General features: G+C 45.2%; 1 long non-coding RNA gene across 3 annotated transcripts; it reads right to left on the bottom strand.

Moving 5' to 3' along the window:
* Positions 1–6,814: 6,814 nt before the first annotated feature.
* Positions 6,815–21,950, bottom strand: LOC102547123 (uncharacterized). 3 transcript variants are annotated; one of them, XR_357964.5, is made up of 5 exons: positions 21,815–21,950; positions 21,363–21,465; positions 19,788–19,889; positions 17,418–17,540; positions 6,815–6,952 (listed from the first exon to the last, which is right to left on the bottom strand). It is a non-coding gene; the product is annotated as an uncharacterized LOC102547123 (long non-coding RNA). The 3 variants fall into 3 exon arrangements; XR_010055467.1 differs by having other exon boundaries at positions 21,363–21,950; XR_010055468.1 differs by lacking the exons at positions 6,815–6,952; positions 17,418–17,540 and adding an exon at positions 17,922–18,002 and having other exon boundaries at positions 21,363–21,950.
* Positions 21,951–27,473: the final 5,523 nt, after the last annotated feature.

Below are 27,473 nucleotides of genomic sequence, written 5' to 3'. Positions count from 1 at the left end.
GGCCCCGCATCCATCTTCCTTTAGGAAGTGTATCTTAGACCCGGTGGATTGGCCAGTCCCAACTGAGCTTCCTACTGAGAACTTGTTGACTCTGGCATTTAGGCAAATTCCAGTGGCATTTCAAGTCCCCATGTTTGGGAACAGGATTCCTGTAGGGACTCTCTGTTCCTTTGGCTATGGCACACCCTTTGGCAGGTGCCTTAGCACTCGACAATCTCAGGGTCAATGTGGAAATGGATGATTTATCACCTCTTGATGATCGGGGATTGGTGGTGGTGGCGGTGGTGGCGAGGGAGACATTAATGGACAACCTCCTGCAAATTTAAAACTATGGAGCAAGCATTTCATGGGTGAGAAAGCTAGCTTTTAGCTTGCTTTCCTTTGGGGGAATATTAGACAGATAGAAATAGGTGGCATAATGCAGTGTTATAGCAAGAATATCTAACGATATCCGAACACTTTAAAACACAGTAAATGCTCGACCTGTGTTACCTATAATGTGAGATTTTAAAAATCAATCCTTTGAAAATTCCATGCAACTTATTTTGATCAGGGCAATACCCTGCCTTCTCTTCTCTATCTACTCCCCTTCCCTACCCACCTGACAGCTTGGCCTCAATTCTTCCAAACCAATCATGTTCAATTTGTGTTGCCCATGTATTCTTGGGTGTGTGGCCATCCACTGTAGCACGGTAGAACTATGAAGGCCCACGCCCTCCAAGAAAATAGACACTCCTCTCTCAGAGCAGTCAGTCGCCAATGACTCTCAGGGGTGGGACTTTGTGCCCCACTCCATGCTGGGATTTTGCCTGACTTAATGGGATTTGAATGAGGATAAAAATAATCCCAATGAGTCAGAAAAAACTTCTCCTGTGCATAATCCTAAAATATTATCCCTTCAATAAGTAACACCATATCTGGCAGAGTTCAATTAACAGTTGTCTGCATAGAAACGCCTGCTCTTCACTGCGACTTACACAGTGGGAGGCCTTATCTACAAAAATGGATAAGAAAGTTTCAAGGAAGGAGTAGCATTCAACAAATCGCTGGACCAGACCATAGAGCCATCCTTTGCGAATGCCAATTTCCATCCACTGAGGTGGATTATTTAGGATTTTTAAGTGAGTTCAGTAAATCCCAGGGATGCATGTCATGCCTTTAGCCCTAGATAAATAATACTAATGAGTCAGGATCCTTATCGTCTTTGAGACATATTCTCCAAGGTTCAGTGTACAAGGCTAAGTGGATAATTGCAAGTTGGTGGACTCTAGTCAGACCATCTGGATGCCATTCGAAAGTAGGCTCACCAGTCTTTATTATACTTAGTAAGTTATAGACCATTCATTACTACTGTATATAGTTTAGCTTTGTGTGTGTGTGTGTGTGTGTGTGTGTGTGTGTGTGAACATGTAATGTGTGTATAGCCATGTGACATGGGTGCTCATGGGTGTGCATGGATGTGGAGGCCAGAGGTCAACTTCATGACTCAGGACACTACACTGTTCTTCCTCCTCCTCCTCCTCCTCCTCCTCCTCCTCCTCCTCCTCTTCCTCCTCCCTCCTCCTCCTCCTCCTCCTCCTCTTCTTCCTCTTCCTCTTCTTCTTCCTCTTTCTCCTCTTCTTCCTTTTCCTCCTCTTCTTCCTCTTCCTCTTCCTCCTTTTCTTCTTCATTATATTATTATTATTATTATCATTATTATTAGAGTTAGAGTTTCTCATAGGGTCTAGAACTTACCACTTCAGCTATGTGCCTTGTCTGTCAGTATCGGGATCTTGTTTCCCCCATCCCCCACCCCCAGTGCTAGGATTATCATCATGCACTGACATACCCTGCTTTTCTATGTATCGTCTGAGGATTGAATTCACATCCTCACACTTCTGTGGAAAGCCCTTTCCTGTCTGAATCTTCTCCCCAGCCCTAGCATAGCTTCTGGAAGACACTATAGATAAGGTAGAAATTAAGGATTGTAAGGAGAAACTGCAGTAGATACTATTCACTCCACCATGTCTTTTCTGCATGACCTCTCTGGACTTGGAGCTGATTGAACAGAGGTCCTACTATAGAAGCCAGGTATAAGTATGTCTTAATAGATGTCGCAGAAATGATGTAGCATTCATCCACCTTCTTCCACTGAAGGAAGACAAGCAATTCAAGAGATGAAATGAAGATCAACAGTGAATAGGTAGCCGGCAAATCTTCTTTAACTTCTCAAGTCTCTCCGTCTAGCATCTTACTGGAACTGGGCTTGCTTGGCTATTTCCTGGTCTTGTCTGACGACCTTCCTAACTTGATTTAGACTGCCTAAAACTCATCATCTCTAAACTCTCTCCTGGAGTCTGGAGTGTCTGAACACAGATTGACAAGAGTTCAAGCAGGGTGGAGGGTAGCAGACACAGCACACCCTCATACTGGCATCTAACATCAATATATGTAGAATCAAGATGGCAGGTAAGCATCATTGGTAGCCTCTGTGTGGAAAGTCTCAAAGGAGGTTGCTCCCTTTGAAATAAGGGAGGTTGCTATGGACCCATCTAATTCTTTGCTCTCTACTCTGTCATTCTGAAAGACTTGTCAACACAGCATTTTTCTATGTATGTGTGTATGTATGTATGAATATATGTATCCATCTGTTTATAATCTATCATCTATCTATCCATCCTATCTATCTATCTATCTATCTATCTATCTATCTATCTATCTATCTATCATCCATCTATCTATCTATCTATATATATATATATATCATCTATCTATCCATCTATCATCTATCAATTTATAATTATCTATCTTCTATAAATCAGTCATCTATATACCTATCAATTACCTCTCTATATTTTATGCAAATATCTATTTATCATCAACTTATATATTAACCATTCATTACCTGTCAATCACATCTATCATATATCTACAATGGATCTGTTTGCCTATCATGTGTGTGTATCTATCTCTCTATATCTATCTATCTATCTATCTATCTATCTATCTATCTATCTATCTATCTATCTATACCTCTGTATGTATCTGCCTTTTTTGTGTTCTTTCATCCTTAAGGTGACTGCTGCTTGGATATTGTGGTGGTTTGTATATGCTTGACCCAGGGAGTGGAACTATTAGGAGGTGTGGCCTTGTTGGAGGAAGTGTGTCACTGTGGGGGTGGACTTTGAGACCCTCCTCCTAGCCATGTGGGAGCCAGTCTGCTTCTGGCTTCCTTTGGATGAAGATGTAGAACTCTCAGCTTCTCCAATACCATTCCTTTCCAGATACTGTCATGCTTTCTGCCATGATGATAATGTACTGAATTTCAGAACCTGTAAGCCAGCACCAGTTAATTGTTGTCCTTTATAAGAGCTCTTGGTCATGGTGTCTGTTCATAGCAGTGAAACCCTAACTAACACAGATACTGATTCATTCGGGAGAAGATGTTGATAACTCAACATAGATGTACTCAGGAATTTTCTGGTGTTTTTCTGGGGGTGCTGTCTTGGTGTTTGGGATAACCTAGACTTGCAGATGATTTTATCCCCAGAAGGAGAGGCTTGTCTTCTACGATGTACTATGTCTCCTCAGCTACAAGGTTTTCCATAATATCCTGAGACATGGATGTCTACATTGTGTGGCTATGCTAAAGTCACCTGAGCAGTGCTATCTGGAGACTGGCTGTCCCGTTGTGAGGTTAGAAGGCGCCCTGCAGCCCAGCACTAACTCTTTCTCCTGCCACTGTGCTGGGCTATATCGAAGCCCCTTGCTACCATATCTGAGTTGTAAAGGTGTGAGGCCTACTCAAGAAGCTTACCTTGTGGATGAAATATGATTCGATTATGGGTAACTTTATCCCAGCAGACACACTCAGTCTATTTGGAGGTCAGAGGGCATCACCACAGCTAGAAGTCCTGCCACTGTATACTTCTCTTAATGTTCTTGATGATAGTTTAGGTATGATGAGGCTTGGCCAGCAGACACCACATGGGTGGAGTGATACTTGCTTAACTACACCTCTGGTATGCTGAGACACCCCAAGGAGAATGTGTATGTAGAGAGGCCCTCTGGGGACACCACACCCTAAGTCTGCTTCCCTCCCTGCTGTGAGAAACTAAGGGAGTCCTCTAGACCTCACCTTTACTTTCCCAGTGCACAGCCACCATCCCCAGACCTGCCAGAGAAGGGGAAGGTATATGGAGGGAAAGCTGTTGAAGTGTTGGAGCCTGTGTTCTCCTTAGGTGTTTATCTGAAAATAAAAGATACCAATTTATATAGTTAGCTCCCGTGGGGCCTTGAGCACATTGGTATCTGAGACACAGGCAAGTAAAATGTTAATTGCTTTGAGCCAAGCCCCTCAAATGCATATATAATAATATATGTGCATACACTCTCCTCCTTTTCCTTCCTTCTCTTCTCTTTCCCTCCTCTCCATTCCCTTTTTCTCTCCCTTTTTTCATTTTCCCTCCTCTCTGTTTCCCTCCCCTCCTTTGCCCTCTACTTCCTCCCTCTTTTCTCTAGTCTTCTTTTCTCCCTCCCTCTCCCCTTCTCCCCTCCCTTTCCCATTCTTCCTTCCCTCCCTTCTCTCCTCTGATGTAAGCTGAGATTTGCCAACCGCCATTTTTCTTATTCTTATTTGGATAAGCAGATAAGCCTGAGGGATGACCAACAAGGCGCAGAGTACATGGCAGTCTCTCTGGTAAGCATTTTATAGATGATATATTTCTAAAATCTTCTTTTCTACAGTTAGTGATACGATTCTCTCCATTGGACAAATGAGGAAATGAATACCCAGAGTTAGGAGTTTGTCATGATTGCTTGACTAAGGGATTGGACTTGTAAGGAGAATTTCAGGGGTCGGAGGGATGGCTGAGCAGTTAGGCATTCTTCCTTCTCTTCCAGAGAGCCCAAGTTTTGTTCCCAGCATGCACCTCAGGTGGAGACTGTAACTCCAGGAGATCTAACATTCCCTTCTAGTCTCTGAAGCACTGCAACTCATTTGATGTACACACACATACACACATACACACAGACAAATGCATACACCCACACACACTCATACATACACAGATACAAACAAATACACAAGCATGCAGAGGGATACACACATTTACAGACATATACTCATACACACTAATTCACACACACACATATACACCGATACACACACAGACACACAAACAAACACAGGCAGGAACAAATACACACAGAGAAACTCACACATACGGACACACACACACACATTCACTCATACACACGCATGCTCTCACTCATGCATACACAGATACACAGAGACACATACACAAGCGAACACACACACACACAGAGATACACACTCTCATATACAGAAACACAGACACAAATACATAAGAAAGACACACACAAATACACACACACATATGCACACTCATACACACATAAAAAGGAATACTCTGAATCATGCCATAATTAAAGCTCCCTGATTGTATGTTTGAATTATATACACACATATGTGTGTATATATACATATACATACACACATATATACACACACCTACATCACATATACACATGTGTATATATATACACACATATATACACACACCTACATCACATATACACATGTGTATATATATACACACATATATACACACACCTACATCACATATACACATGTGTATATATACATACACACATATATACACACACCTACATCACATATACACATGTGTATATATATACACACATATATACACACATTTACATCATATACACACACATACATATACACATACTGGGAACGTGATGTCCTAGTTGTAAGGATGACGAAGAGAGTACTGCGGAGCGTCTCATTTGTCATCCGCAGTTGTCATGTGCAGTTCTACTCTGGCCATGACATACATCACCTCAGCTCATCACTAAATAGCAAGCCGGTGAGCTGTTCCTCTCTCTCGCTTCACCTTATTAAGAAGTGAAGCCCAGTGGCTGACTAATAGAAGGAGCTAAGCCCAAGTAGACACTGGGCTCTTACCTCTGTGGTACAGCTCTTCAGGAGAAGGACTGAGGCTGAGTTAGAACATAAAGGGTTAGCTGTGTGTTCTATCCCCTTCTCTTCATTTTATCGCCATCCCACCGACTCGTAAGGCGCAAGGGTGCGTAGTCTCAGTACCCTTCTCAGGGGCTCTTCTGGATTTGACCTAGCACCTGTGTGCTCCAGACCAATACTCAGTGCCCTGTGGCCCATGCTTAACCTTTGAGGTGCATGCGATCAGCACCCACACAGCTGGGAATCACTGAGTCACAGGGCTGAGTTGCTGCTTGCATGTTTTGCGACTGGAAATGAGATTTATAGGGCAGAGTGTCTTTGCCTCCCACACTTCTGGCAGGTTCCCTTCGCCCTGTGCGTTCCTCCTGCAGAGCCTTACGAGCTAATCTCTCCTATGGCAAAGGGAAGCCTTCAGCCAGGGTCACCATCCACAGAGGACAGAGTAGAGTAGATGGAGGCCTGAAAGCCACAGCAGTGAATGTCTCGTCAGGCCACTCCCTCATAGTTCTGGACGCGGGAACTAGGGAGCGTGTTCATTCATCTACTCATTTCCTTCTTAAGTTCTCAACCTACCCTCCAGGTAAGATGTGTAAGTGAGGAACGGGAGGGGCCAGGGAGAAAGGGAATACTGGAGCTGTTTGTAAATTCTGCTCCCCAGCTCCAAATCTTTTAAGCACAGGAAGAAAGGGAAGGGGGAGGAAGGAGGGAGGGAGGGGGGGGAGTTAGCCATGGAAGAACTAAAGAGAAGAAAATGCAACTGTATCCTGAAGGAAGAAAAGTACAAGGAAGGAAGAAAATGATTTCCTCAAGGAGTCAGTATAATTAAAATCAAAATCACAAAGTCCCTTTGTTCCCTTCCATTGACTCTGTTCTCTGTTCTTGGCTTCTTTTCTGCTTTACAGGATACCAGTTGTTCTTGTATCCCGGGATCGAGGAGAAATAAGATACCTGCAAAGAAACAGCATGTGATTTGAGAAAGAGCATCCCAGTGCAGAGGAGAGAGGCCAGAGTCCATGCTGGCTGCGGTGGAGGCAGCGAGAATGAGAGATGGCTCCCTCATACCTTGCAAGCACAAGGACCTGAGTGGGATTCCAGAACACGTGTGAGAACGCCACGTGTAACAGTGTGCTCTTGTAATCTCAGAGCAGGGAGAGCAGAGATAGGTGGATCTTGGGGTTTGCTGGCCAGCCAGTTGAGCCTACCTGAAGCATGCCAGAGCGGAGAGAGAGACTGTCTCGAAGGAAGAAAATGGTTGGTAGTACCTGGGAGAGGACACCTAAGGTTGTCTGGTATGGTGTACACAGACCACACTCATGCAAGTGAGCATAGCACACGCGAGCATCCGCTCACAAGTAAAACATGTTGCACACACACACACACACACACGCACACACACACACACATGTGCGCATGCTTGAACACGCGTGCTCCAGCAATGGGTCACGGATAATGAAGTCAGTGGTGCAGACCAATCCAAAGAAACTCTCAGGATACAGAGACAACGAGGAGGGGTGCAAAGGAGCAGAGAGGAGAAGGAGTAAAGACGCAGGAGAAATGTGGACATTTTTAATGCGAGAAAGTCAACCCCCTTCAAGAATGCTGACATAAAGCCACACAGGAAAATCATGGCCAGTGCATGTATGAACTCACAGTGTTTGTCACAGTGTGCACACGTTCCAGCCAGCCAGAGTCCCTGCACAGAAATGGGGAGGTAGACATGGTATTCCATGATCAGCTGACGAGCTGTTAGCATTTGATAGTTGCTGGCAGAGGGAGTCAGTTTTCTTTAATAGCGTGACCCCTGGCAGGTTGACCACAGGGCAAGGCAGGGCCCCCAGCCAAGAGTAGTTGTGCAATACAAGCTGGACTTGATAGAGAAGAAAAATAGAAGAAAATTCGAAGTTGGATGATTAAAGAGAGGATGGTGGGATTGGGGGGGGGGAGTCGGAGGTATGATTAAAATACATTGTATGCAATTCTCAAAGATTAATAAAAAATACTCCTTGCAAAACAACAACCATGCCAAAATCTGTCCCCGTGGTAGCAGTCACTGACATACATATTTTGAAGTTCTCAGTTCAAATAGAAAATTAGATTTGAAAACCACCATCATGCACACTGACAGATTTCCACAAAAAACCCAAACAGCAACAAACAAAAACTCGCCCAAGGGAAAATCAGTTAGAAAAGAGGATTCTTGTCCTGTTCATATTTTGGATTGATTTGAATGATTTCACTAAAATGCTAATCATAAAAGCTAAAGGGGCCGCTTAAGAAGTCAACCTAACACTTACTGGGAAACAGAGAGGACGCGATGTGACCAGGGGAATCTTCACACACTGTGATGAGAGGGTTTAATCGAAATGTCACAGTGAGCAGGGAAAACCAGAGAGGCAGAGGGACGCTCAGTGCAGATGCCCCTTAGAAAAATAAGACGGTGTTTTCTTAATGACTCTTTTCTCCTCTGATTTCAAGTGTCAACCTTAATCACAAATGGGCTGTCCCACATCTCCCAGAGTCTATTTTTAGGATAAGTGGTTGCCTATTTGAAATAAGGTTGGCATCTTTCCTGCAATCCCTCGCCACAATATAGAAACCAAAGGGATGAGGTAAGTAGCCGGATGTACAGAAAGGAGACCAGAATAAAAGTGAGGGGCTTGTGGGGGTGGACTCTCCAATTTTGAGTTTGGAATGATCTGCCCATGTGTAATGAGTTGGGAAAAGTTTTGTTCACCACAATTCTCCCTGCAAATGGAACTTATTTGTTGGAGAAGGTTCCTGAAGGAGAAAAGGAAGCAGAAGCAGGGTCCTGTATGATAAACATTCCTTGCTGGAGAGAAGGGAGGAATTTACCTCATATTCTGGCAAGGAAAAAAAAAACCAACAACATTGAAGACGGTATGCTTGTGAAGAGGAGGAAAGAGAACTCTGACTGTGGGATTCAGGATGCCTTATTTCTTCCTGCTTCTAGACTACAGTTGCAGTGTGGAACATGTGTTATAGAGAACATGTGATCCACAAGTCTGCCAGCCGGACCCAGGATCACACTCTTGAGTTCCTTTCTTCCTATGTTATGACTCTCTCCCATTTGTGCTTCTGTCACTGGGATGCTAGGAGACCTTCAGCAGACTCATGTACCTTGGAATCTATAAGCAAACCTTTTCTCTTGATAGACTTCACAGCCTCCAGCATTTCGTTATGGTAACAACAACATCAGCAACAACATAAAACTGGCTCACTCGTCCTACCAACTTTTAAGAAGTGAAATAATAGAGTGAATCCTGTTATATTCTTATATGGGAATATCACCAGTCATTAACTACCATTGTAACCATTACTACCACTTAATTACCATTAATGAACCTTACATTATAGAAAATCTACAATAGTAATAAACCTAGGTATAAAACTACACACGCAAAATGGCACCAATGATGAATAGAAAAATAAGTTAATGTCTAGATGCATAAAGGAATAGAAATAAATATATTGACATATTATGGGTCCTTTGGAACTTTTATGAATAAAACTTCATTACACCTTTTCATATTCAACTAAAAATAATTCCAAACATTTACTCATACCATGGTGTGAGGACAGGAAGTCAGGAAAACTGCATCTATTATATTGAGTCGTTTGATGAGAAATAAGTAGTTGGGAGAATCAAACTTAGGTGCATTGGAGAAATTTGCTTCTTACCTCATTTCACAAGGGTCTCCTATGTTAGTGGTCATATATGTAACTGAAAAAGATGGCTGGAGGTGAAGGGCTCACGCTCATCTTAGTTCTTATGTTCTCTCATGTTCTGGGGTTCCCAGGGTCCAGCCTTCTTCTGAACCAGGGTCTAACCATCCTTCTTCCCTTTATCTGAACCAGGGTCTTACAAAGCCTCTGAGGTGCTCCCAGCTTAATCCTCCTACTTCCTTCTCTGTGCCCTCAGCACGATCTCTCCCCGACCCCCTCCCATGCTGGGCAAGGTACAGGCTCCACTCTAGCGTTGCCATCACACACGAGGGAATCTCCTTAGATCTCAGTCCTTCATCGCAGACTGGCAATTTAACTGGGTGGGAATGAAGAAGCTGTTGTCCAGGAAAATGCCGTACACCTGGTCTCCAAGAATGAGTATGGTCTATGGCGAGGAACTGAGGATTATGTGAATTTGTCTGGGCTCAAAGCTGGGGTCGTGTCACTGAAGTTTGACCATGTAATAGCCCTTCAAATAGAAATGATTTTCTAAGTGTGTTGGTGGTCTAGCTATTCTGGATTTCTTCTGGGTATTCCCAGACTTATGGGAGCTTTTATGCTTTCTGCCTGATATCTTGTTCTCTTTCTTCTAGTATTCATATGATGCTCATAGCTCTTCATTCCACTTCTGCCCTACAGCAGCTTCTGAGCTAATTCTCTGTCTCCTGCCATTCAAATACAAGCTCTGTTCTTCCTCCTAAGACACAGCCCAGTGCCATACTTAATAAGTGTTCACTCACAGGTCATTATTTTAAACCACCTTACCTCAGGGAGGGTTTCCACCAAGAGAGGTTAACGGGTAGTGCTGGGAAGCAGAACGCATTTACTAATACACAGATAAAATGACTTTGTAGGAACTCCTTCATTTCTTCACCAACAACTCCCTGGGCTGTGAGATGACTCAGGGGGTGAAAGGCTCTTATTGCCATGCCTGAGCTCAATCCACAGAACCTACTTAGTGGAAGGGGAGAGCTCTCTTCTGTGAGCTGTCCTTTCACTTCCAAATGTGTTCAGTATTACGTGAGCACACACATGCATGCTCACACACATAAGTAAATAAATAAACAACAACACTATATATAAATAATATGATATATAACATATTATATGTAAATATATAACTATTACATGTAAATAATGTATTGCATATTATATATTTTATAAATGCACTTAAATATAAAGGTATCACCATAATATTGAAAATAGGGAACTATAGTAAACCCTTCAAATCATATGATTTTTTCTAAGCCATCTTTTAGAGGAGGGAATAAGACTTCGAGAAGGATCCAAAGAAAGATGAACAGGGAGAGACCCTGAGTTAAACCTGTGGTGATGTGAAAGCCTCACAGGGTTTAGAATCCACAGGATATCCTCTCTCTGTTGGTGCTGAAAATACTCAGATCATGCATCACCACAAAGGCTTCTTAGTTCCTGTGCTGGTCACAAGTCATCTCTGCCCCCTATGGCAAGGTGTGGGGAGTTAGAAGGGAAGACCTGTTGGGGCCGCGCCAAGGTTTTGGGTTTCTGCCTCGCAGGCCAGCAAGTACTTTATCAGATGGGAATGACGTGGAGTCCTCTGACCTGGCTTATGGTTGAGATGCAGGAGCGCAGGGGTGAATGTTTCTAGAACATATTTAGCTAGTGAAGGCATCATGACGTCCTTCAGACTTGTGGGTAGACAAAGAGTGAGCGTGTGTGTGTGTGTGTGTGTGTGTGTGTGTGTGTGTGTGTGTGTGTGTGTGTGAGAGAGAGAGAGAGAGAGAGAGAGAGAGAGAGAGAGAGAGAGAGAGGTGGAGGAACTCAGTGTCTGAGTCTTTTCCATGCATGAACTTGGGGATTGGGATGCCTGGGGAATTAACAAGTTAGAACCCAAGAGACTCCAAAACAGCATCTACAAAACATGGAAGGAACATTCATGGGTATAGCAAGAATTGCATTATTTGTGGGAAGGAAGGAGCCCATTTTTGTCACTGTTGCTGGGAACAGAAGGAAGACGAATGAGGCTGAGGTCAGAGGTAAAGGGGCCACAGGAACCTGGAGAACCATGTAATGAGCCCTTAAATGCAAACAAAAGCAAGAAAACAAACAAAATACTAGTTTCTATAGTCTGGGAAACCTTTATAATAATTGTTAAATGCAGATGGAGCTATGCCACTTGGGGGATCAGGACCATCCATGGACAATATACCATATTGTATTTATACAAGCAGGATGAAGGGAGAAACGGACTAACTGTTGATTGTACATGGAATGGTCAAATGCAAGCAAACTCAATCCTACACTCATTTTCTGAACCACACCATGTATTTAATGATGGTCTCTCCTACTTTTCAAGGAAAAAAAAAGGTGAGACTCAACAAGGCTAATGAGACCCATCACCAGAAAAAGGGAAAGAAGGGAAGAGGTTTTGAGCTCTTTCTTTATATTCTGCTGAGAACTTGAACTTCCCCACTTTCAAATGCTATAGATGTTATAGAAACATTATTTTCTTAAAGGAAGTGAGGTAAAGTGCGAAGGAAAGGGATGGTGGAGACATGGGAAGGGGAGGGAGAGGAGGCAAGGGACCAACTGGGTTGCAGTTATCCGATAATGACTGGTATTGTGATTTGAATATGAAATGTCTCACACAGGCTCATGTTTGAACACTTGATCCCCAGCTGTTGCTTGTACCTTAGGAGGCTGTGGAAGCTTTGGCACAGGACCTGACTGATAGCTTTAGGTCATGGAGGATAACAGTCCAACCTTGTTTCTGGTCCATGTCTCTGATTTTTGATGAAGCAAACCACTGTGGAAGCTCACTGCTGTAGGCAGAGGCACTATTCAGACCCTAACCCATGTCTTCCCTGCCAGGATGGACTGAGAGCCTCTGAACCCTAAGCCAAAAATAAATCCTGCCCCCTTGAAGATGCTTCTGTCCACGTCTTTGTCATGGTGATAAGAAAATCAAGGTGGCCAGAACCTCATGGTTAGAACTTCCGGGGCCTTTCAGACAGAACTGGGGGCATTTTGCATGTTCTGCGTGCACTCGCTTTCACCCTGTGAGTCTTTCCCATGAAGTTCCATAGACCCGAGCCTCATGTCTTGACTTCATATTGGGAGAACCATCTATTTCCTAAGATTGACAGGGTCACATATGAAGACTCGGAGAAGGTGCCAGCAAACCTTCTCTATGTGATATCTGTGGTTCCGACCTCCTCCTGGATCCCTGGGCTCCTAGTGATGATCAAGCTGCATTTGAACAATAAGCTTGAACCAAGAGGCTACTCACACTGCACAGTGGTGCTCAGTTGATGGATCCCACAGTTGGGCCTGTTACCTGGCACTGGCCTTAGCAGGGCCAACTATTAATCAAGAGGGAATGACACCCTAAGGGTCTGAATTCACTAATACTGACATGGTCATAGTCAAGAGAGACCCTATGAGGAGTGTTGAAGAATTAGCTTTGCAAACCTAATCCTGGTTATTAGTTGATGTTTTGAGGGTAGAGTTGCACATGGGTGTGGGTAAGGAGGCTCAAGCAGGATCGTTGATGCCTGTTCATCTTGTATGAATGTCGTGACAGATACTGGTGGTTCTGATGGCTTAAACAGCATATGCTGGTCATGTTACAGCTCCAGTAATCAGAAATCAACAGTGGGTTTCACGGGGCTAAAAATGCAAGGCCCAGTTAATCCTGAGATTCTTTCTGGATGCTCAGGAAGGAATCTAGTTTCTTGCCTTCTCTGTTTGAAGGCTGCTGCATTTATGAGATCCTGGCCTTTCTCCATGTTCAGAGCGCCCAACAGTGAATCTGGCTTGTATTTCTGTATCTAGCTGGCTTTTACTGCAAGCCACATTAGGTGGCTAAAATAGAATGTCCTTTGATGTCTACCTAAGGACGTAAGTAAGAAAAAAAAGGTAGAATAATAAGATCTTCTTTCTATTTGAAGACATGTTTCCATGTGTATTTGTGTTCACAGGTATTATGGGCTTATGTGTGTGCCTGGGTGTGTGCATGCACATGTATGTGTGTAGCGCAGAGCTTGATACTGGGAGGTCATCTTTAACCACACTCCACTTTATTTACTGAAGTAAGGTCTCTTACCGAACCTGGAACTCAGACATTTGACTAGTTTAGTCAGCCTGTCTCTGCCTCTCCGAGCCCAAGGATGGTGAACTGCCATGCCTGGCTGGATTTGATATAGGCACCAGGGATCTGAACTTTGTTCCTCACACTTCAGAGGTAAATTCTGTGTCCACTGAGCCATCCTCACAGTCCCAGCTCCTGCCCCAGCCATACCATGGTTTCTCAGTGCTGGGGATTAAGCTCAGGGCTCCTGGATGACCCTGGGACCTCTTTACTACCCAGCTATACCCTCAGCCTCAACAGAGCACTTGTTGGTCTTGTCTGAGTGCTGTAGTCCTTGGGTGATAACAGTAAGTCCAAGAGGATGCTTCGTTTTCTACTAGTTATGTATTCAATTTTATAAGTCGATAAAATGTCAGCGCTCGGGTGTATCCCAGACTTCTCTCTTCATGGTGGTCACAAGTCACTTGGTCTAGTCTCCCAGGGGCAATCGCGATGGACAGTATGAGATGGCGAAAAGTCCTTTAAAAGGATGTTGTTGTTTAATCGAGCAGTTTCTGTGACCTCATCCAGACAGGTAGGAGAGTGACCTGAGCATGTTCTCATCCACAGCACAGCATCCATGACTCACTCCACTCATTCTTCCGAAGCTCCCGTGGTCCTGTTGTCACTAGACTACCTCCCGCTCTCCCCCGGCCTCCTGGGCTGCACACTGTTACATGTGTGGTACTCAGTAATGCTCCATACCACAATGGATATCAAATGTCATTGCAAGGAGTACTGGGATTTTTCGTTTTCATTTTAATGTACCAAAAGAAGGGAAGGGAGAGAGGAAAGGTGGCATCTGAAGACTCCCTTCTCATTGCTCTTGAGTGGAGGGAGTGCTGTGTCTGAGGCGCATCTTCTGTGGTGGGAACACAATACCTAAGACTTGACTAGAGTTAGAGAGTAGAAATTCTTAGGCTGGAGAGATGGCTCAGTGGCTAAGCGCACTTGTCGTTCTTCCAGAGCTGCTGGGCTTGGTTTCTGACACCAATGGCTCACATCTGTCCACTTGCAGAGGATCGCACATCCTTTTCTGCTCTCTGGGCGCACGGCATGCATGCACACACGCACAGACATGCAGGGAAACACAATAAAGGGTAAAGAGAATAGAGGTTCTGAGACCTGGGCGCTCGAGAGCAGGATGGTGGTGTCTCCTGGATCCTGTGCTGCTTCTCAGCTCGCGCTGGACAATGAAAGGGCCCATGGGCATGGGCAAAACAGAGCGAGCCCAAGGACAGCCACACACTGTAACAACCCCCTTACGGTAACTAATCCAGTCCTGAGGGAGGTACTAATCTATTCCAATGGCTTTATCATTCCTCAAAGGCCTCACTGCTCCTCCCAGTGCCTCTGTCCTGTGGAGAGTCAAATTTCGATCTAAGTTTCAGATGAAAGAAACCATATTCAACTTATGGTGTTTTGTTTGTATTCTCTCAGGAGACCCCCTTCCTTCTCTCTTTCCTCCCCTCCTCCCACTTCTTCCTTCTTCTCCCTCTCTCTCCTTTCTTCCTCTTCCTCTTCTTCTTCATCCCCTCCCTTCTTTTCTTCTTTATTTCCTTCCTCAGTCTTTCATTTTAATTGTTTTGAGGTAGCTTTGCTACGCTTTGCTATGCAGCCCAAGCTGTCCTCAAACTTGACGCAAGGCCACCTTCCTCCCATAGCCTCCTGGGTATGCATACCTCATAGGTATGCACCACCATGTCTGGCTTTCTTAGGAAGTTCTTTTTTGACGTGGTTCTCCAATGTGGACTCTCAGGAGAGAGAGCCAGACAGTGCTGAAGGAAATCAAATGCATTACAAACACAGGCCATTGCTGCTAGAGGTCCATCCCTGAGGCCCATCCCTGATGCCCGGCTTCTTGTGATCTAGAAGAATGGCCAGCTTCGGAACTCCTTCTCTGTCAGGGCAGCTCTGTTAGGAGTTGTGTTCTCCAAGGCAAATCCACAGAGCAGCAGCTGTTCCAGGCTCAGCACAGGTCTCTCTGCCATTCAGTAGGTCCTCCTCTGTGTATAGTAGGCTGCGAAAATAGCGTCTGGTAATAGAATGCCTGAATGAGGGCTGAGGGAATGCGTCACAGGATAGCACGAAGACACATAGTGTGTTCACATTGTGTAGACTGATCCTGATTGATGATAATGGATGATTTGGAGACTTGGGGCCACTCAGCAGACTTTCCCTGGGGTTTCGCTCCAGCCTTGTTCTCTTGGCCTTGCAGCCAGGCCAAAGGCAGGAAGGAGCAAGGCAGGCAATCAGTGGTAGATGTGAACTGCTTGCTGGCCAGAGCCAAGGGCTTCTGAAACCTTTTCAGATCTTCCCCTAAGCAAGTCTTCCTTGAAGCAAGCCCTCCCTTCTGAGGCGCCTGCTTCTGCCTCTGCCCTCCTGGGCTCCCTTCCATCTCTCTCTCTCTCTCTCTCTCTCTCTCTCTCTCTCTCTCTCTCTCTCTCTCTCTCTCTGGCCTCTCCCTGAAGCTGAGCAGCCCTGATTCTGGCCAGGAAGAAGGTACCTCCTCTGAGTCAGGGCTGAGTGAGCAGAAGTTGCTTCACGCCAAACCCCCAGGGCTTGGAGCGCTAGTAGCTTTGTCCACACAGAAACTGTGCAGTTGAGGCCAATGTAGTAGACTGGTCTGAAGTGAATAAGCAAAAGCAAAATAAATAAATAAATAAATAGAAAATAAATAAATAAATAAATAAATAAATAATAGAAAATTAAAAAAAAGAAACTAAATGGAAAATAACTGTTGAGTCCAAAAACACATTTTCATTTTGGGGGCAATTCTACAGTCCAGGGGTAAGGGAGGTGTCTGCCTGTGAGTCAGACACTGCAACACTGCAGCCCTTCCCCCAGTCTCGAAGTGGGGGGCTGAGGGTGGCAGCTGCGTGGGCTGAGCAGGGTGTGGGGTGCAGGGCAGCCAAAGAAAGGGCGAGCAGGCTCCCCAGCCGGGCAGACAGCAGCAAAGGCTGGGCTAGCTTCCCTTCCAAGCATTGCACAGAGTCTCCGTGGAGGAAAGGCTCCCGCTGTGGAGCCAGGAAGGCAGCGCCTAGTTGTTGCTGGCATTCGCCAGGCTCGGCTGGGGCTGTCTGCTCTCCCAGGCTCCAGAAGGAGTGGGAATCCCATCCGCTCTGACCTCACGGATGAAAAAAGCAACTGTGGCCCCTTCCAAGGTTGAGGCAGCTCCGCCCGGGCTCAGACCCCGCCAGCTGGACCCTCCCAAAACGGGTTCTCTTTTGTCAGCTGCCTTTTATAGAACTATAAAACCCGGAGTTCAAGTGTGAAGCCTTAGACCAGTCATTTTTCAAAAAGGGGTCAGACTTCGCCTCCAGGATTCTTCCTGCCTCTCTTCCCGCCTTGTTAGTCTGCTGGCGACCATCTCTCAGCCCCAGTAAAACCCTGACACCCCTCCAGCATGCATGTTAACCTGCCTAGGACTCTTCTAGGCTCAGCTACCGAATCAGGATAGATAGAAGGGAGAAATGGGGGTGGGGTGGCGGTGCTTTCTGATCATGAAGCTAACAATGCTGGGGGGTTGGGAACAAGTTCAGAGAATCGAGCAGCACTTACAGAGCAAGATGCAGAAGCCGACTTCAGGCACATAAGACACTCCAACTCTCCTGTTGGGCTGATACAGGCCCATCTTTGCATTTCATTGGCCGGCCAGCCCAGCCAGCTGAGCATTTTCACACTCTGTGGGTGACACAGTTGCAGAAACAATAAGGTAGAGTACTGTAAAAGATGACTCAGCATGGGTACCGGCTGATCTTCCAGAGGAATTACAGCACCCACAAGGGCACTCACAACTATCCGTGGCCCCAGTTCCAGGGGATCTCATGTCCTCTTGTGAAGGCCACCAGGCAGGCATATGTGTGGCACACAGATACACATGTAGGCAAACCACCCACACGAAATTTAAAAATTCTTTTAAAAAAACCCAAAATGCAGAAAGTTACTGGCCTTCTGGTTGGTGCATATATATATATATATATATATATATATATATATATATATATATATATATATTATGCATGTAATCATGTGAACATGTACACAAGCATAGACAATGCTGACCAAAATCAGTGTGGTCCAGGAAGGCTGGTCAAACAATGGTGAACTTTGTCACTTCATGTTTCTTCTCCAAATTTTAAGGCCCTGGGAAAAAGAACGGGGTGGTGGAATATCAGAAGAATTTATAATCAGCAGATTCAGAAGGAGAGAAATAATAAGGCCTGCAGAAGCTTAAGAAAGCTTGATCCTCACCATAGCTCAAGACCTGGGATACGGCAGACCCCTAAATTTGTGATTCTGGAAAAACTGGCAGACAAGCCTAGTTATTATTTCAAAGATCTTAAAAAAAAATCTGGCCTAAAAAGTCCAGTTATTAAAAGTGTTCTCGATTCTTAGGATAGACTACCTCTACCATTTGGGAAACTCTGTACACACTTGTAGTATACAAGAAAAAAAACCCAGAATCAAATAGAACTTTCCAGAAGATCAAAGATGGCCTTTAAAACAGTAGTACATGTAGGTCTGGCTATCTTGCTTGCTGGTCTCACCTTTCATATTTTAAAAAAGACCTGTGTGTGGTGTGTGTGTGTGTGTGTGTGTGTGTGTGTGTGTGTGTGTGTGTGGTGTATGTGTGTGTATGTGTGTATATGTGTGTGTGTTTGTGTATTTATGTGCACATATCTGGAGGTGACATAAGAGGCCAGAAAAGGGTGTCAAGTGCCCTAGCACTGGAGTCGCAGGCAGTCAGGGCCACTTGACAAGTGAGCTGGTTAACTGTTGATGTCAACATAAGCTAGGGTCACCTGGGAAGAGGGAACCTCAAATGAGAAAATGTCTCCATCAGATTGGCCTGCGGGCATGTCTGTGGAACAATACATGTGGTGTGTTTTCTTGATTCGTGGTTGATATGGGAGGGCCCAGGCCACCGTGGGAACTGCCACTCCTAGGCATGTGATCCTGGCTTGCTATAAGAAAGCAGGCTGAGTGAACTGTGGGAAGCAGCGCTCCTCCGTGGTCTCTGCTTCAGTTCCTGTCTCCAGGTTCCTGCTCGAGTCCCTTGGACTTCCTCCAGTGATGAACTGGGGTTCTGACATGTAGCACCGACTTGGTTTGGGTCGTGGTGTTTCGGCACAGAAAAGAAAGCACACCAAGACAGTAATGGGTGCTGGGACCCCCTTCCATCTTCTAGAAGAACAGCAAGCACTCTTAACTACCGAGCCATCTTTCTAGGGCCTGCTCTTACAGTGTAGCCTCAGCATAAAGAATTAAGGGAAGGCTCTAAGGGCACATAAGTAAAACCATCCTTTGTTCAAATCACATCTGTTAGTAGATCCAACAAATAGCTATTTTCAAGGGTATAATTCATGGGGGCTTTTCTTCTCTTGGCTTCGAGGTATTAACCTGTTTGCTGTTTAGTGGGCAAACAGCTTTCCAGCGGGCTTCTCATGATGTCAGGCTGTCATGTGACCGGTGTTGAGAGACTTAAAAACATCTCAAAGATAAGACCTAAGCACATTTTTTGAGGGGGTCGGTATTGGGTACTGGACCTAATTTGATGACCGTCCTTTCCCCTAGGCTGGCCTCCAACTCGGTATGTAACCCAGGCAGGCTATGGCCTTGTAATCCTTCTTTGTCTCCGGAACAGCTGGGATTACAGACCTACAGCATTAAACCTGGGCTCCAACTCTTTAATTTATAGATAAGAAGGAGGAAAGATAAATAACTTATGCCTATATAAGACACTTCCGTCTATTGAGCCAGAGAAGGAAGGACGGTGGGCAGGATGGTTCCTTTTGCTGTTGTCCTTCCTATCTGTGCCAGCTATGGTTCTATGGTGGATGGAGGGCGGTAGGCTTTTTGTTTTGTGAAGCTTTATGCTGGTGGGAGAGTTGAACACTAACAATGTGAGCAAGGCAGGGAGAATGGTACCTTTGCAGAAAACAAGGAACCAATCAGCGATGGATGGAGTCAGTCACAGGAAGGGATGGCCATGCAGGTTTCTCTAAACAGGAGGCTTCTGAGAGGATCTGTCTTGGGAGAGAGATGAAGCCAGCTGTCATGAGCTCTGAGAGACTTCTCTAAGCAGTGGGAGAGTGTGTGCAGCGCCTCAGAGGACAGAACAACCCAGGTCTTTTGTTGTTGTTGTTAGAGTTAGAACAGTGTAACTTGAGTATAGTTAACTAGTGATCAAGTAACAGAAGGACTTCTGCCTGCTTAGCTACGCCCTACCCACAGCAGTCTACAAAGCAGGCTAGCAAACTTCTCATACTGCCCGGGACTAATGTGCACACTATATTATTGTGGGACCACCCCTCTTCGTCATGGCATCTCTCTTCTCACTTACTCACTTAGACAGTAATCCCAGGACACAAACTGATCACCCACACAAGCAAACTCCAGAATTCACTACATTGTGTATGAATGGTAGAGGACCATGGAGCATCAGCTTGACCTTCCTTTGGGTTGAATTGTGCTTCCCCCAAGAGATATGCTAACACCTTAACCCCAAGAAGCCTAGAACATTAGGACTTAGGATAGTTACATATGATTTTTTTTAATTCTTTTTTTCGGAGCTGGGGACCGAACCCAGGGCCTTGCGCTTGCTAGGCAAGTGCTCTACCACTGAGCTAAATCCCCAACCCCGATAGTTACATATTATTATGATCGTGCATGATACCAGGTATGGTTCTGTATACCAGGGAGTGAGTGGTGAATGAAAGTGGATGACATTTTTATTTTGTGCTGGTAGGAGAGGTTATACCTGATCCCCTATTTAATAGTAGGGGAAATTAAGAAAATGAGAAGAAATGAAGCCACAAGGGTAGAGCTCCTGTGGATGGGACTAGACATTTGGGGGACAGGAGAGAAAGTTGTTTGCCTTTTCCCGTGAAGACATCATTAGAAGGGTACCAGTCTATCAGGAAGGGAGCGTCTGCCAGTTCCCAAACCTGTTGGTGCTTTGATCTTAAATTTCCCAGTCCCTGGAACTGTACGACACAAATGTCTGTTGCTTGTAAGGGACCAGTTTTATAGTGTTTTTATTGTAACAGCTCGAGTGCACAGGCACACAGATTTAATCAAGTTAAGATGAGGTCATTAGGGTGGGCCCTCATCCAACATGAGTGGTGTCCTTATTAAAAAAGGAGAAATTTGGACCCGGAGACAGCCAGGCACAGAGTAAAGACTGTTTGAGGGACAGACCATACAATATCCTGGGCAGACCGGAGCGACAGTGCCACAAACCAACTGGGGCTACAGAAGATGGAACTGACAAGGTGACTCTCTCCCTGTGGGTCACACAGGTTATGTGGCACAGCTGACACCCATGTCACACACATGACCTCTAGAACTATGGCACTGTGTACTTCTGTTCTCCTAAGTTGCATAGGCTGGCATGCTTTGTTCTGGACGAAACAGGCATAGACTTTTCCCATCTTATGACTCTTGTATATCGCCAAATCTAACAAAACTACCCACTATGTGGTCTTTTTAAAACTCACTTACTGTGCCTATACCAAAATGAGCCATGTCCTCATACTTCCTGTGGATGGCAGGCTCAGATGCTCCTTGTGCTCCTAGGGTCCTCCTTTAGTCTTCTTCAGCAGCTCTACAAGGTGGCCGCACATACTTCTAGCTCCACATTCTATCCACAGGGCATCTCACCATCCTTTCCACCCTCTTGAAATTCTGCTTCTTTGGTGCTCATGGCATTAGACTGTACACACTAACTGCTCTCCCCGTGGCCAGCGACCTCTCACTCTCTCCTACTCTTGAATACTTTGCTCATACCACGGGCACCGCCATGATTATTATCATTAGGAATATGCCAAAAATCTCAGCAGATGTTGTATCTCTCTCCCCACCTCTCCACTTCTCTTTCTTTGGTTTTTCCTCTTCCAAAGATGCTCTCCTCGCCCCTTTGATGGCCTGTTCCTTTCACAGTTCTGTGCACTTACTGTGGGTCTCCTTGCTGGCACCTCAAATCTCGTGTTGAGGATCCCACTCTTTACTCACCACTCACCATCTTCTAGACGGATACCTCTATGACCCTGACCTCAGAAAATTCCTGATTCTTCCCTGTCCTTGGGTCCCTTGACCCCTGGGCTGATTCCCCCATTCTTCTGAGTCTTCATTATCTTCTCTGACATCACAATCATGGCATAAGCACACAGTTCCCTGCAGTCTACAGATCTGAACATCTCCTCCCAGTTTCAGCATTGACATGTTCCTCCCATAAGCCTGGACCAGTGTTTCTGAGGCCAGCTGGAAAAAGACATGGGGCATGACTGCATCGTCCTGCCTTGATGTTTGACTATGGGTCTTCCATGGACCCTTGGCAATCTCTGGCGATCTTTCTCCATTTCCCTGGTCAACTCAGTCCTTCCATTCCAGGCCACCGTGTGACATCTCCTCTCCTGACATCCGCCCCCTCACTCTCAGTTGATGACCTCACCTTGTACTCACTGAGAAAACAAGCAGGCAGCCACCTAAAAAATGAGTCACCTTGTTACCTCTTCTAGCCCCGTGTCTTCTGCCTTCCCTGCAGTCAGTACCCAGGTCCCAGCAAAGGGTACTATTCCATCCATATCTATTGCAAACACATCACCTCATGGGTAGCCAATGTTGATTGTGACACCATCTTTGCAGTCTAGTGTCCTTACCCATGCACAGTGCACTGGACTCCCTTCCCTTCTGGTTCCCTGCCCCCTCGCTCTTAGCTTCCTCCAGCAACAACGTTTTTCTTTCTGTCATGTTAACAGAACTCTTTGAAATTGTTATCTTTAGCTCTGCCTTATCCCCTCTTCACCTTTGATCTATGAGCTCTTCTTCACCCTACCTCACAAAGCTTCTGTCTCTGTTCTTCTTCTACCTCAGGCCCAGAACATCCATTCCTCATCTAGAATGTCTTCAGCATGGTGAATCACAGCCTTTCATCGCTTCTGTTTTGCTTCTCTGGTCCCCTTGATAGATCTTTTTTCTCCCTTCCTTAGCCTTGATCTACTTCATTCCTCTGCCTGTAAATATTTGTGTATCCCAGAGCTCCCGGGACTTTTCTTTTTCTGTACCCACATTTCTTACTTAACAAACTTTGCTATGGATCATGGCTTTAAATATCATCTAAATCTGGGTGACTCACATTTTTTATCTTTAACCCCAATCTCTCCCATGAATTCCAAACTTGTATAGTCTAATTGACTATGACATCTCTCCACCCAGACATCTGATAAAAAATGGAATTCATGACTCTCCCTCTGCTCCCTCGAATACTTATGTGTCTATCACAGGTGTTCTCGTCCCCGTATTCAACATGACCCTTCCCTACCTGCCTGGGTCTTGTGCCTACGAAATGCTATTGGCTCTTCTTTATTCTTTAGAACACAGGGAATCAGTTATCCAAATGGATTATTCTATAGACTATATTAACAGAAGCTAAAATAAGACCAGACCCTAAATCATGGATTCTCGTGGATAGCATGAACCAAGAGGGATAGGGGGTAGAGGTGTTACTTTAAAATCGTGGCTAATGTTAGAGTCTGAGTATATGACATTCAACCAAAGTCCTTATGTCATTTTACCTTTCTTGTTGAGGTAACAGAATATCTGACTAAAACAACTCAAAGAAGAAAGGGTTTACTCTGGCTCATCATCCTGGTGGCAGGGCCTGGTGACAGCAGCATGGGAAGTTGGCATCCTTGCATCTATGTTTGGGAAACAGAAATGGGCTCTGATGTCCAGCTACCTCCACTGCCTCTTCTTATCCAGTCTGGGATCCTAACCCATGTGATGCTATGACTCGCATTCAGTTCAACCCCTCTAGAAACACTGTCATGGGTGGACGTTCCCCAAAGGACCTCTCCATGGTGATTCTAAGCATAGCCAAATTCTTGATAATTAATCCTTGTGGTGTTTATTGAACTTTAGGAAGTCACAGCTCCAGCAGGACCAGAGGTTGAGGGTTGGGGGAGGGAACACTCTGAGAAAATGAACATCAAGCATCAGGCAACCAGCAGCACACTGTGCCCCAGGGCCACCAGGTCAGAGTACCAGAGGCAGTGAGAAGGTTTTACATCAAGCTGCCCCAACAAAATCCTGCAACTGGGTGGTTTGAACAATGGTAGCTCATTTCCTCCCGATTTTGGAGTTTGAAGTCAAGGTACAATCCAGTTTTGGTTTTGGTGGAGAGTCTCTTCTGAGCTTGCAGACAGACATCTTCTCACTCTTTCTATGCTATTCCATAGTGTATGCAAGAGAAAGGTAGTTTTCTACCTTTCTCTTCTTCCTAGATGTGTAAGAGGCCTGGTGGAGCAAGGCCTCATTATTACAACTTCATTTAATCTTTACTGCCTTAAACAGAACTATTCCTGGATACAGATATACTGGATGTTGGACCTTCAGTGTATAAATTTGGGAGATCATGCTTCTCTATGTCAAGGGATTATGAAAGGAATCAGAAGCCAGATTGTGAGATCTTCTTGGCCCAGGGAATGAAGGTTGTGTCTTATTGTAATGGAGGCTAACGGGCCATTTTGAGTGGTCATATTTTGTCATGATATGACTTACATTTGACAAACAAAGCTGCCTGCCTGGTAGAAAATAAATTATAAGAGATCAAGAGAAGAACCATTCAGCCAAAGGCCATACAGATATTCTAGTGAGATGTCTGGCAACTCCTTCCTGTAAAGGCTCACATGGTAAATTGTGTACACTTCTTAAGTCCCGTATTCTATCACAAAGACTGGATTCTGCCATCAAAGTCAAATCATTTGTGGATCACATGTGGGTCAATGTTTTAACATCTCTTTCTAACACACACTGGACTGAATGTAGTGATTGAGTTGTGGCCTGTAGGCCTTTGTTGGAATCTAGAAATGGCCAAGGCCTGGTCCAGACTCTAAAGAAATAGGGAGATATAATGAGGCTCAGCCGACTCTGGGCTGTGTAAGAGGCAACCCTGAGCCTTCTGTAAAGAACTAACTGAGAAAATCAGAGCGAGCACAGAACCTGGTACCTTCTTCCTGAGATCCCCTTTCTTGTTTGTTTGTGTGTGTGTGTGTGTACTTGTGGTGTGTATATGCATATGTGCATTTGTGTATACATGTATTCATGTGTGTACTTATGTGTGCACATGTATGCATTTATGTGTACATATAGGTGTCTGTGTGTGCATGTATACACATGTGTGTCTGTGTATATTTCTCTGTGTGTGTGTGTGTGTGTGTGTGTGTGTGTGTGTGTGTGTGTGAACTTCACATGCATTCATGTGTGTGGAAATCAGAAGGCTGCTGCAGGTGTCACTCCTCAGACACAACCTGCCTTTTATTTTGTTTGATACCCGGACTCCCACTTGTCTGGCACTACCTAGTAGGCTATCAAGCCCCAGGCATCCACTTGCCTCTGCTTTCTCAGTGTGAGCACACACCACTGTGTCTAGTTACTTGTTTCTTAACCTGTATTCTGTGAATTGAATCCAGGTCCTTATTCTTGCAAGGCATGGTGATATGTCTTTTGTCCCAAGATCCTCTTCCACACATTTGAGCTCACCATAGGGACAGCTCGCTCTTTGCTCAGAAGGGACTAACTTTTATGCTACTGTTATGATAAATGGGGGTAATCAGGTTGCTATCAAAAAAATGTAAGCACCACATTCAATTAGTAGAAAAGAAGATGAATTTGACCCCGATTTTCTAGATCCAGACTCCCTCCTCCCAAGCAGCTCTTGGTGGCAGAGTTGGGAGAGATGGTGGGGGTGATTCCTTCTTAAAGAGGAAGGAGTCTTTTACCGCTGATATTATTTAGACTCACCAATGCAAGTACTAAGAGAAAAGCAGGCCCACTCTTAATTATTTCCTTAATTGCTTTTAAATTCTCAACCTTCGCTTCACCTTTTTATTGCCTGTGCCCAAGGCAGGTGTACCCACTGTCTCCCACCTCCTCCCAAGGAAACAATGAAGGCCTTTGACTAACATCTCTCCATGTAAACGGTGAGACAGGTATTTAGTTCTAATGCCCCTATAAATGTTCAGCGTGACGGGCAGACAAGGGGGGATAAAAAGACGGGGGAAGAAAACAGCACTAATCATTCACAGAATTATGGAGGTATTGGTAACAGAGAATTCAGCAATTTTTCAGTTGCAGTATTTGATTAACACAGGGGATTAAGTAGCAGTCATTGGGACATTTTATACACCGTGGCCAAGGAGCTGAGGTGCACAGGAGTGTCTAGCAGGGCAAGTCCTGTCTCCAGAGGCCTCCACTCCCTCTTTCGCACACTCTCCAGGTTACTTTCCCATCTTCAGGAACACACTGTGCTGGGTCAGGCTGCAGAGGCTTCTCGCTGTCGTAATGAAGGACACACTTGTAATGTTGGGCTCGGTGACAAGAACAACATGAAATAGCCCTCTACCCACCCACTGAGAAAACCGAGTGTGTCACACTTCTCTGTGTCATGGCTTTAAAAATATCCCTGCCGACGGTGCGAGGCTCAGGTTGGGTTTGAGGAGTGTTTAGTGCCGAATGGTACCAGGTGGAAAATGTTTCACCAGAAGCTCGTGGACCCCAGGGAAAGGACATCCGCCTTCCTTATGTGTGTGTGCACATGTAAGAATGAATGCTCATGGAAAGTGAGGAGTGGGAGGCAATGTCTTCAATCTCTGTCCCCCCCTTTTATTTCTTGTTTAATTGCATGTTCCTGACAAAGAGGTGTGGTCCCTGGCACTGAGGCCCAGACTCTCCTCCACCTCTAACCACACTGGGAGAGGGATACTGAAGGCTTCTCAGCACTCGGCATGGATGGAAATATCCACCCAGGGGCCAGCTCAGACCTCAGCTTCTCCCAATTGAGGTTTGAGCAACATTGGAGGCACCAGGAGAAAGAACCTGGCTTTTCCATATGGTTCATCTCTTAATGTCCCTACCTTGCTTCGGAAGAACATACTTAAACCCGTGTCTGCTGGGTGTGTGGTGGGAGTCCAAACAATAGCAGGAGTCAGTTAACTCCCCCGTCACTGTGATTTGTCTTTGGCGTGGAGTCTCCAGAACTTAGGAGCAGGATAGTTTTGGCAAGTTCCTTAACCTTTAAGCCCATGTTTCCTGATTTGTGAAAGGGGATAAAAATGGTGCTTGCTCCTGAAGGTTGTGGTGGAGTGTCCGTGGCTCCTCTTGGTTGTACTATCAGAAGGAGTGTCCTCACCTAGGTCAAGCATCTGCATCTTGCTGTTTTCTCTGCCTGGAAAAGTTGACTCCATGACATTACTATTGCTGGCTCCATCATATTTCTCTCTCTCTCTCTCTCTCTCTCTCTCTCTCTCTCTCTCTCTCTCTCTCTCTCTCTCTTCTTCCCTCTCTCCATCCATCCCTCCCTTCCTCCCTTCCTGTGTGTGTGTGTGTGTGTGTGTGTGTGCATGCTTGCTTGCTTGTTTATGTGTTGTTTATGTGTAATAACATATGGAGGTCATACGTTGACTCCAAGAGATGCTCCTTGGTTCCATCCACTTTGCTTTTTGAGATGGATCCACTGGCCCGGAGCCTGCTGTTTAGACTCCCTTGCTGCCTCGCAAACCCAGGGACCCCTGTGTTTCCATTTCCCCAGGCTGGAATTACAAGCGTGCCTCATCA

This window comes from Rattus norvegicus, chromosome 10 (genome assembly GCF_036323735.1).
Source record: "Rattus norvegicus strain BN/NHsdMcwi chromosome 10, GRCr8, whole genome shotgun sequence".
NCBI classification, from domain to species: Eukaryota; Metazoa; Chordata; class Mammalia; order Rodentia; family Muridae; genus Rattus; species Rattus norvegicus.
Note: the sequence above shows the minus strand (reverse complement) of the source record. Positions and strands in the feature narration are given on the sequence as shown.